Source organism: Cryptomeria japonica, chromosome 4, assembly GCF_030272615.1.
Source record: "Cryptomeria japonica chromosome 4, Sugi_1.0, whole genome shotgun sequence".
NCBI lineage: Eukaryota > Viridiplantae > Streptophyta > Pinopsida > Cupressales > Cupressaceae > Cryptomeria > Cryptomeria japonica.
This window is the reverse complement of record NC_081408.1, coordinates 611338867-611351974: the sequence shown is the minus strand read 5'-3', so window position 1 is coordinate 611351974 and position 13108 is coordinate 611338867.

Genomic DNA, 13108 nt, shown 5'->3' with positions numbered 1-13108 from the left:
CCCTTAGGACACCACATGGTGTCGTTATGGGTGGTATGGTGTTCTATGACCCCTCAGGACAACACTTTTATGTTTTTATGGGTCGTATAGTCTCCTAAGGGGTCATATGGTGTCCTATGACCCCTTAGGACACCATATTGTTTCATTATGCATTGTATGGTGTCCTAAGGGGTTAGATGGTGTTGTATGACCCCTTAGGACACCATATGGTGTCATTAAGGGTTGTATGGTGTGCTAAGGGGTCATATGGTGTCCTATGACCCTTTAGAACACCATAAGACCCCTTAGGTATCGTTAGGCTTCATTTTGTGTCGTTAGGGGTCATATGGTGTCCTATGACCCCTTAGGACACAGTATGACCCCTTAGGTGTAGTTAGGGGTCACATTGTGTCCTAACGGATCATATAGTGTCCTATGACCCCTTAGGCCACCATATGGTGTCGTTTGGGATTGTATGGTGTGCTAAGGGGTCATATTGTGTCCTAAAGGTTCCTAGGACATCATATAATCTCGTAGAACACCATATGACCCCTTAGATATCGTTAGGGGTTATATTGTGTCCTAAGGGATCATATGGTGTCTCGTGACACCATATGACCCCTTAGGACACCATATCATGTCGTTATGGGTCTTCTTGTGTTCTAAGGGGTCATATGGTTTTATATGACCCCTTAGGATACCATATGACCCCTTAGGAAACCATATGGTGTCGTAAAGGGTCGTATGGTGTTCTATGGGGTCATATGGTGTTCTATGGGGTCCTATGGTTTTATATGACCCCTTAGGATACTATATGACATCCTAAGGGGTCATATTGTGTCTTATGACCCTTTAGGACACCACATGGTGTTGTTATGGGTCGTATGGTGTTCTAAGGGGTCATATGGTCTTCTATGACCCCCTAGGACACCATATTATGTTTTTATGGGCCGTATGGTCTCCTAAGGGGTCATATGGTGTCCTATGACCCCTGTATGATGTCCTAAGGGGTCATATGGTGTTATATGACCCCTTAGGACACCATATGGTGTTGTTAGTGGTTGTATGGTGTGGTAAGGGGTCATATGGTGTCCTAGGACCCCTTAGGACACAATATGAACCCTTAGTACACTATATAGTGTCCTATGACCCCTTAGGACAAAATATGACCCCTTAGGTGTTTTTAGGGGTAATATTGTGTCCTAACGGGTTATATGGTGTCCTACGACCCCTTAGGACACCATATGGTGTTGTTAGGGGTTGTATGGTGTGCTAAGGGGTCATATTGTGTTCTAAAGGTTCCTAGGACATCATATAACCCCTTTGGACACCATATGACCCCTTAGGTATTGTTAGGGGTCATAATGTGTCCTAAGGAGTCAAATGGTGTCTCATTACACCATATGACCCCTTAGGACACCATATCATGTCGTTATGGGTCTTCTTATGTTCTAAGGGGTCATATGGTGTTATATGACCCCTTAGGATACCATATGACCCCTTAGGAAACCATATTGTGTTGTAAAGGGTGGTATGGTTTCATAAGGGGTCATATGGTGTCCTAAGGGGTCATATGGTGTCCTATGACCCCTTAGGATATTATATGACATTGTTAGGGGTCATATTATGTCCTAAGGGGTAATATTGTGTCTTATGAACCCTTAAGACACCACATGGTGTCGTAATGGGTCGTATGGTGTTCTATGACCCTCGAAGACACCATATTATGTTGTTATTGGTTGTATGGTCCTCTAAGGGGTCATATGGTGTCCTATGACCCCTTACGACACCATATGGTGTCCTAAGGGTTCATATGGTGTCCTAAGGGGTCATATGATGTTCATATGACCCCTTAGGACACCATATGAACCCTTAGGACACCATATGGTGTCACTAGGGGTCATATGGTGTGCTAAGGGGTCAAATAGTGTCCTACAACCTCTTAGGTATCCTTAGGTGTTATTTTGTGTCGTTAGGGGTCATATTGTGTCCTATGACCCCTTAGGACACAATATGACCCCTTAAGACACCATATAGTGTCGTTAGGGGTCATATGGTGTCTTATGACCCCTTAGGACACAATATGACCCCTTAGGTGTTGTTAGGGGTCATATTGTGTCCTAATGGGTCATATGGTGTCCTACGACCCCGTAGGAAACCATATGGTGTCGTTAGGGGTTGTATGGTGTGCTAAGGGGTCATATTGTGTCATAAAGGTTCCTAGGACATCATATAACCCCTTAGGACACCATATGACCCCTCAAGACACCATATGACCCCTTAGGACACCATATGGTGTCAATAGGGGTCGTTTTGTGTGCTAAGGGGTCATATGATCCCTTAGGACACAATATGACCCCTTAGTACACCGTACAATGTCCTTAGGGATCATATGGTGTCCTATGACCCCTTAGGACATAATATGACCCCTTAGGTGTTTTTAGGGGTCATATTGTGTCCTAACAAGTTATATGGTGCCTAGCGACCCCTTAAGACACCATATGGTGTCATTAGGGGTTGTATGGTGTACTAAGGGGTCATATTGTGACCTAAAGGTTCCCAAGACATCATATAACCCCTTAGGACACCATATGACCCCTTAGGTGTTGTTAGGGGTCATATTGTTTCCTAAGGGGTTGTATGGTGTCTCATGACACTATATGACCCCTTAGGACAACATATCATGTTGTTATGGGTCTTATTGTGTTCTAAGGGGTCATATGGTGTTATATGACCCCTTAGGATACTATATGACCCCTTAGGACTCTATATGGTGTCGTAAAGGGTGGTATGATGTCGTATGGTATCCTAAGGGGTCATATGGTGTCCTATGACCCATTGGGAGACTATATGATATTGTTAGGAGTCATATTATGTCCTAAGGGGTAATATTGTGTCTTATGACCCCTGAAGACACTAGATGGTGTCGTTATTCATCGTATGGTGTTCTAAGGGGTCATATGGTGTTCTATAACCCTCTAGGACACCATATTATGTTCTTATGGGTCATATGGACTCCTAAGGGGTCATATGGTGTCCTATGACCCCTTAGGACACCATATAGTATCAATATGCATCGTATGGTGTCCTAAGGGGTCATATGGTGTTCTATGACCCCTTAGGACACCATATGGCGTCATTAAGGGTCGTATGGTGTGCTAAGGGGTCATATGGTGTCCTATAACCCCTTAGAACACCATATGACCCCTTAGGTATCGTTAGGTGTCATTTTGTGCCGTTACGGGTCATATGGTGTCCTATGAACCCTTAGGATGCAATATGACCTCTTAAGACACCATATAGTGTTGTTAGGGGTCATATGGTGTGCTATGACCACCTATGACCCCTTAGGACATAGTATGACCCCTTAGGTGTTGTTAGGGGTCATATTATGTCCTAACAGGTCATATGGTGTTTTACGATCCCTTAGGACACCATATGGTGTCATTAGAGGTTGTATGGTGTGCTAAGGGGTCATATTATGTCCCAAACATTCCTAGCACATCATATAACCCCTTAGGACACCATATGACCCCTTAGGTATCATTAGGAGTCATATTGTGTCCTAAGGGGTCATATGGTGTCTCTAGACACTATATGACCCCTAAGGACACCATATCATGTCGTTATGGGTCTTCTTGTGTTATAAACGGTCATATGGTGTTATATGACCCCTTAGGATACCATATGACACCTTAGGACACCATATGGTGTCGTAAGGGATCGTATGGTGTTATAAGGGGCCATATGATGTTATATGACCCCTTAGAACACCATATGGTGTCATTAGGGGTCGTATGATGTGCTAAGGGGTCAGATGGTGTCCTATGATCCCTTAGGACACAATATGACCCCTTAGTATAGGATATAATGTCCTTAGGGGTCATATGTTGTCCTATGACCCCTTAGGACATAATATGACCCCTTAGGCCTATGTTGTTAGGGATCATATTGTGTCCTAATAGGTTATATGGTGCCAATGACCCCTTAAGACACCATATGGTGTCATTAGGGGTTGTATGGTGTGCTAAGGGGTCATATTGTGTCCTAAAGGTTCCTAGGACATCATATAAACCCTTAGGACACCATATGACGCCTTAGGTATCGTTAGGGGTCATATTGTTTCCTAAGGGGTCATATAGTGTCTCATGACACCATATGACCCATTAGGATACCATATCATGTCATTATGGGTCTTCTTGTGTTTTAAGGGGTCATATGGTGTTATATGGCCCCTTAGGATACCATATGACCCCTTGGGACACCATATGGTGTCATAAAGGGTGGTATGATGTCGTATGGTTTCCTAAGGGGTCATATGGTGTCCTATGACCCATTGGGACACTATATGACGTTGTTAGGGGTCATATTATGTTCTAAGGGGTAATATTGTGTCTTATGACCCCTTAAGACACTAGATGGCATCGTTATGGGTTGTATGGTGTTCTAAGGGGTCATATGGTGTTCTATGACCCTCTAGGACACCATATTATGTTCTTATGGGTCATATGGTCTCCTAAGGGGTCATATGGTGTCCTATGACCCCTTAGGACACCATATAGTATCAGTATGCATCGTATGGTGTCCTAAGGGGTCATATGGTGTTCTATGACCCCTTAGGACACCATATGGTGTGCTAAGGGGTCATATGGTGTGATAAGGGGTCATATGGTGTGCTAAGGGGTCATATGGTGTCTTATGACCCCTTAGAACACCATACGACCCCTTAGGTATGGTTAGGTGTCATTTTGTGTCGTTACAGGTCATATGGTGTCCTATGAACCCTTAGGACAAAATATGACCCCTTAAGACACCATATAGTGTCGTTAGGGGTCATATGGTGTCCTATGACCCCTTAGGACACACTATGACCCCTTAGGCGTTGTTAGGGGTCATATTGTGTCCTAACGGGTCATATAGTGTCCTACGACCCCTTAGGACACCATATGGTGTCATTAGGGGATGTATGGTGTGCTAAGGCATCATATTATGTTCAAAAGGTTCCTAGGACCATATGAACCCTTATGTATTGTTAGGGGTCATATTTTGTCCTAAGGGGTCATATGGTGTCTCTTGACACCATATGACCCCTAAGGACACCATATCGTGTCGTTATGGGTGTTCTTGTGTTATAAGGGGTCATATGGTGTTAGATGACCCCTTAGGACACCATATGGTGTCGTAAGGGATCATATGGTGTTATAAGGGGTCATATGGTGTCCTATGACCCCTTATGACACATATGACCCCTTAGGTGTTGTCATGGGTCGTATTGTGTCCTAATGAGTCATATGACGTTCTTTGACCCCTTAAGACACCATATGACCCCTTGGGACACTATATGATGCTATGGGTCATATGGTGTCCTAAGGGGTCATATGGTGTTTTATGACCCCTTAGGACACCATATGACTCTTTAGGGCACCACATTGTGTCATTAGGGGTTGTATGGTGTCCTAAGGGGTCATTTGGTGTCTTATGACCCCTTAGGACACCACATGGTGTCATTAGGGGTCTTATTGTGTCTTAAGGGGTCATATGGTGTTTTATGACCCCTTATGACACCATATGACCTCTTAGGAGACCATATGGTGTCGTTAGGGGTCATATTGTGTCCTAAGGGGTCATATGATGTTCTATGACCCCTTAGGACACGATATAACCCCTAACGAAACCATATATACTTATTTTCAAATAAGGAGAGATATAAGGGTGAAGAGAGATGAAGAACTAAAGAGAGGGAAAAGAACTAAAGGACAAGGACATAAATAGAGATATAGATATTAAGGACTATGAAGTGAGAGGGAGAAAAACTAAAGGACAAGGATGGATAGAAAGAGGTGGACATATCTAGATATTGAAAAGGAGAGAGGAAGATAGAGATAAAAAATGAAGATAAAAGGAGAGGGAGGTGAATAGATATAGAGAAAGAGAGAGGAAAAGACAAAGATAAATATATGAAGAGATGGAGAAAAATGGATAGAGAGGGGTAAAGAGAGAGATAAAAAAAGGAAGAGATAGAGAGATATAAAGGAAGAGAAATATCGATAGATAGAGATATATAGATAGTGCAAGAGAGTGACAAAGAGAGATAGAGATTATAGATAGGGATAGATAGAGAGGGAGAGAAAGAAAGAGGAAGATATAGAGATATATAAAGGCACTATAGAGAAGGATGCGGGGAGAGAGAAAAAGATATATAAAGATTGAGTAAATAAAGAGATAAAAGTAGAGAAAGGGAAAGATACTTCAAGAGGGTGATAGAGGAAGAGACAGAGAAGTAGATTAATCATGTATAGAGAAATATATATAAAGATAGAGGAACATATAAAAAGAGAGATTGATAGGGAAAGAGATGGAGATGTGAAGATGGAGATAGAGATAGATATGGATAGAACATGATAGAGAGAGTAAGACAAATGGAGGGAGAGATGGAGTGAATAAGTGAGATTTAGAGATAATGAGATATAAATATACATGAAGATAGATCTATAGGGATATAAAGAGAGAGGGGACAAGATAGGGAGAGAAAGGAGGTGATAGAGACAAGTAATATATAAGTATAGGTAGTATAAGGTAAAGAAGGGAGATAAATAGAGAGACAAGAGATTATTAGAGAGAAATATAGAAATAAAGAGTGACAATGATGGAGTGGGAGAGGGAGAGATATGAATAGAAAGATGGAGATATATGCAGAGATGCATGTAACTTGGGAATTTATTCATCTATATGGAATGAGAAAATAAGTGACATAAGTAGAGAAGAAAGAGATATATAAAATATATTAGACAAGTATAGATACACAAGTATAGATAGACAAGTGATAGATAAAGGAGGTGATAGGAAACAAATGAAACTTTGTATGCAAAATTTGTGAGTATTTAAAGTTTTAAAATTGAAGGACTAACTTCAAATGATTATAATTATTTTTCTATCTATAATATCATCAAAATACCTCATCCATTTGATAGGTCTATGAATCATCTTTCCAATGCCTGTAAAAAATCAAAAACTTTGATAAGAAATGCAAAAGTTATGGCCATTTTACTAAATTATATTTTTTATGTGAGAAAATCAGATATTTGATTTAATCGGATATGACAATAGTGACATCACAAATCAGATATCCGATTTGGTTTGGTATTACCAAACCAAATTCAAATTTTGCTTGACCCAAACAAAAAGTCAAAGCAGATTTTGGCATGTTTGGAAAGGTTGAAAATGCATTTTTTTCTCCATTGCCACTTTTTGGCCCCCCATGATCTTGCACATATCCTTAAGATAGCAAGCTAGTGTGTAGTCATTAGCAAAGGTGGGGATATTCAAAGGTTGGTTATAAAGAGTATAGTCAACCAGTTCAGGATGTATCAAAGATAAAGTTTGAATAGGTTCAAGGGAGCTCACGGTACTATCATCATGACTTCGGACCGACCAGTCGAGTTCTAGAAGACTACCTTGCGTATGTGTCTCGGGACTAGGAAGAGTTACAACACGATTATCAAAATACATGTTAGTATTTATTGGACCTATCCCAGCTGACCTACTCCTAGCATCATTCCCTATTTCAGATTGGACTACATACCATGGTGTAACAGTAACAAGGTCAATAGACAACATCTCAACATTCATGACAGAGTAGTCATAATTGTTGTTGAATAGTTGTTGTTATAAATAGAGCTTTTGTCTGAGTTATCAAAGTCATAAGATGAAGTTTCTGACTCATCTTCAAGTGATTTAGTAAAAGTGTGTATACATCAATACCTACATCTCTTATGCTACAAGTTCCTTCATGATTTGGTTCATTGATCACATGTATTTGAGACACTTGTGGACATAACCTTGATGGTTCTGTTAATCCCTGTCGTCTTTTCCATTCAGCTTCCTCTGGACTGATGACTGGTCCTACTTCTATAGCTTCTAACTCTTCTTGTGTAGTTCCATACCTAATTTGTCCTATCTCATTAGAGGGAGAGTTAGAAGGTGAAGGAATTTCTTGTGTCCTTTCTTCCTCTAGCTGTTGTTCATAGTCTTCTTGTCTTTTTAGTCTGATTTCTTCTATTTCCTTTTGCATTTTTAAGCATATCATCTCTTGTGCATCATATATGATATCACTAGATTCTTTAGGGGTTTCTGTAGTAGATGTATCTAAGAGATGGTCTAGACCCCATTGATAGTCATTTGAATCAATTTCTGAATCATCTACTTGTTGTCTACCAATAAATGTGACCGGAATGTTCAGTGGTGCAAACAATTCTCTGATTCTGTATACTAATTCTCTCATATGCTTTGGGACTTCTACTTCCTGTAGTGTTATAGCTGATACAATCAGAACTTGATTACCATTTGCTTCCTCTCTCTGGGTTGGAAATTCTTCTTGTTCATCATCGCACTCTTCCTAAGTTTGTTGAGTATTAATTTCCTGTGATGTTGAATGTAGTACCTTTTTCTTCCACTTAAGTTGATGGTGAGACGTATGTTTCTAATCTAATGACTTTCTTGGATCATATCCCAGTCCAGTTTTATCATTTGCAAACTTAGTTTGTACCTGAATAGGTTCAACAATACTTTCTTGACGCTTGCCTAGAGGACCAGTACCTAGATATCCCATGCATTGAAGCATCTTATAGCCTGGACCATATTGTGTCGGGGAAATCTCACAATGTCATATTTATTTGTTTGCACTCTCTTCTTTGAAAATCCATTTGAGAACAACATCCTCTTCTATTTCATCTGCAAGGGAAGTAGAGGATTGTATAAAGAGACCATCATAAATGACTTTTGGAGTTGAAGTTTGTGGCTCCATAACTGCTGATGGTTTTCCTGACTATCTTGGTGCTGGAGGAAGAGACATTAGTGAGAGGACAGGTTCTATCTTGTAGCCATCCATGTCGGTGTTTGTGATTTTTAATTTCTTCTCTAAATCTTTCAGCAAAGATCCTGAACTTTCAGCTGTAGAGGTTGCTCTATTATGAGGAACAAAAGCATCAGCACTCTGTGTTAATGCATTGTAGGTATAGCTTGTATCGACAGGAATACCAACTTCAACTCCATTCTAAGGAAATTTCAAGCACTGATGATACATAGATGGCACTGCTTTCATTTCATCAATCCATGGCCTACCTAGTAAGATGTTGTATGAAAGAGGAAGGTCAAGGACCTGAAAGATGACATCTCTTTCCATAGGGCCTACCTTGATTGGTAATAGTACTAGACCTTTAGAGGTTCTTTCTTCTTCATCATAAGCTTTGATTGTTATTTTCTTTGTTGGATCAATAACATTTTTAGAAAATCCTAGTTGTGTCAGTAGACTGTAGGTACAAATATCCAACCTAGTGTCTCCATCTATCAAAACACATTTAACTCGATGTTTGTGGATCATAGCATCGATGTGTAATGGCTGATTATGCGGGTGATTTAGTGAGTTATCATCTTGTTCAAAGAATGTGAGGTAATGAGGCGAAGTCATGTGACCCACCATAGATTGAAACCAATCGACATCTAAATCTTTAGCGACACTAGTGGTGAGCAAAGCCTTGTCCAGGATCTCTCTATGAGTAGAAGAGATCTTAAGTAGTTCCAAAATGGAAATTTGAACGTTAGTTCTTTTCAATTGTTCGATAATACTATAACTAGGAGAGGATGATGAAGCCAGCTATTTTGATTTGGCCGTGATTGTGTCTATTTCTCTGTTTGAAGGAGTTGGTAGGTTTGATGTTGTGTGAGCAAAAGTTGAGGAACTAGCTCCTTGGAGAGTAGCTTTCTTTTGAGTGCGGGTCACATCATTAGTAGTTTGTGCTTGATTTTATTAACTTTGATTATGATCACATTGCAATATTTAGGTTGGGAAGATTTAATCATGTTGATCATGTTGTTGTTGATACTGTAGGTATAATTGATTCTAGCACCTCCCTTGGATTTTGAGGAATCTCCCTGTTCATATGTTGGTAAGGGATCTTTAAAGGCCTTATGATCAGCATTAGTCACGTGATTTCCAACAATGATTTTTCTAGTGTCGATGAGATCTTGAATTTCATGTTTGAGTTTCATGCAGTTGTTTGTGTTATGTCCCTTGTTCTGATGGTAGTCACAATATTCGTTTTCTCTCCACCATTTGGGTTTAATTTCTGGATCATATGGTCTAGAATTGTCTGACAATGTTATCAGATCATTTGCCAATAAAGTTTTAAAAGCTGATTCATATGATTCATCTAGAGGAGTAAAATCACGCTTAGGCTTTGAAAGCCAAGGTTTCTCTTTAAACCATTCCCTTGCTTTCTTCAGAGGATTTTCTGCTGCAGTTTCAGCTGCCTTGAGTGCTTGCATGCCACTAGCCAAGCTAAATATTGTGGATTTTGTTTTTTCTTTGATAGTATCTACCACTCCATCATTAGCAACATTTATGTTGTTATCTTTGCCGTATTTCTAGTATTTTCTCTTTTCTTTAGAACTAGAACCTTGCGATGTTTCTTTCCAAAGTGATATATCTCCCTTTTTTATAAGCACAGCTTCCATTCTAAGGGTATTATCTACCATTTTATTGAATGAAGGATGTACTTGCATCTGGACACTGTATTTCAATTTAGGGATTAAGTTGTTGACAAAGATATCCGTCTTCTCAAGATCTGGAATAGTCCGTGAATATCTAGAGAACATCTTTCTCCATTGTTGGAGAAAAGTGAGAAAAGGCTCTCTTGTTTTTTGTTTGGTATTGCAAAGTTCTATCATAGTGACTGGGTGACAAATGTTATAGGAGTATTGATGTAGAAATAGTTGGATTAATACTTCAAAAGTTTTTATTCCCATAGGTAGACTTGAGAACCATTCCATAGCTTGCCCCCCCAAACTTCTTGGGAAAAGGTGCATGAGATATGTTTGGTCATGCATGAACTCCATACATAAAGCACAAAATTCTCTAATATGATCTTGAGGATCTGTATTCCCATCATATTTGTCAAAATTAGGCATTTCTACTTTTGAGCGAAATGGAGGCATGTAAAGGCTTTTGTCAAATGGGAATGGGCATATTGTGTCCAGAGAATATTGTTTTGGTGATTTATCCTTGTTTTTCGGTTCTGTGATCTCAGGTCGTAATGCTTGTAATTGTTTGTTTACCATTCCCAATGGTGTCTCTTCCTCTTTAGTGAGGAGGGTCTCCACATTATAACCAGTAGGAATTTTAGCGCCTTGTTTTGCTAGTTCTAGAAAATAGTCTTCTTTTTCTCTAGCCATGGTAACCTTCATAATTTTTGGAAATCTTTATCCTTTTGACATTTATGTATCTTGATCTCTGGAGGTTCAGAGGCTTCAGATTCACTTGATGAGGAATCATTGTTGGTATCATGGATACTGATATCATCATAAGTTTTGTGTTTAGCAGCTTGTTTTTCTTGCCTTTCTCCAGACATGGTGGGAGATAGGGGCTAACCAAAGATTGATGGATCATAAACTGGTATTTGTGATGATGATGGTTTATTTGGGATGAGTTTTTCTACAAAGAATGGGTTATCGTTTGATGAAAAGGATGTTCCTTTTCCTGTGTCTGTTTTGCTGTGAGAACTTTTGGTTTGAATAGGCATTTACAACTGACAAGACCAAGAGCTAGATGTGTTGCAGAAGTCAAGATCAAATTGTAGTTAGTTGTTTGTTTAATGTAGTGATTGAGTGATGTAACTAAGATCTAGTCTAGTTTCAGGAATGATATATCCTGTGTAAGACATTATCTAAGTTAACTTAGGTTTGATAAGATTTTGTTTGAACTAGCTGAGAGATGATCAACAAAATCGTGCAACGCAACAATAGGGGTACACTATCAAGATTGTTTATGCTTAGGAGGATGATAACCAGTTTTATGCTCATTGTAAACTATTTTAGGAAAGTTTGACTATTCTGGACTGGCAAAATTAGAGATTTGTACAACAGGTTTACAGGACCAGATGATAGTTTACAAGCTTCAGAATGATGACAATAGTGTTTCATACGAGTTGCTTCCTAAGACCGTACGATAGATGGGTATGTCTGAAATGACAAACTGTTTAGTGCAAAGGTTTATCGAATGATACAGGATTCAAGATGAAACGATGATTCTTAGAATCGGATGACAATCAATCAAGGCTCGCATGACACAGAATTCAAGATGAAATGATATTTCTCAGAATCGGACGATAGACAATCAGGGCTCATACGACACATGACAAGGGCTCAAATAACAGACTGTTTGGATTGATGGAATATCGTACGACACAAAAAATGAAATAGGATGATAAATCAGAAGACTCATACGACTGTTTTACTAGACAGAGGCTAAATTCTAAATTCTAAGTATTCAATGACTGACAGGGACTAGTTTTTTACACTGACAGAGTTTATCACTGAGTTGTTGATTGTTTTCTCCAGTTCTGGTATTCTAGTTTTAGTTTCAGGGATGAAAAACACAGGAAAAAAAAAATATGAATAACAACTCCAATCATAGCATGCAAACCCTATGGAAATTGGTGAGAGAAGAAAACCTTTGCTTGTATACTCAGGTACACACCCAATAGCTAATCAGAATATGGTCGCTAAGTCTCACGCAATGGATTCTCAACGCCGTATTAGCCGACTCCAAATGCTAATGGGGGCACAGAATGACAAGTATCTTGGGAGAGTTACTATCTCTCTTGCACAAAGATTATACCCCTTTCAGAGGTGAACTAGGTAGCTTCTAATTTGAATTGGAACTAGTAAGGGGTCCGTTCAGCCCGTCAAGGTATAAACTCAAATAAGAGGTCTCGCAGCCTTGAAAAGCAAGGTTTAATATACCCAAAGGTACAGAGGAGAGCTATTCCCGAGTACTGTCATTGACTTGATTTTCATCAAATCACATTTGTTTTATAGTGGGTTGGAGTACTTTGCGTTTAGTTGTTCCCACTTGGGTCATTCCCCTCTCACCAACCGTAATGGCTATAGAGTTATTAGCTCCTTGGGAGGGCAGGCCCGCTGAAGATCTACAAATATCAAACTTAAAAAAAATGCCTCAAGGGTCTGGATTTCTGATTGTCTATACAGACAAGAGCATACTCTCCTACCTCTAAAAATTTTCTTAAAACATGAAATACAGATTTGTTCTTTAACCAGATAGCAAGTTAGGTGC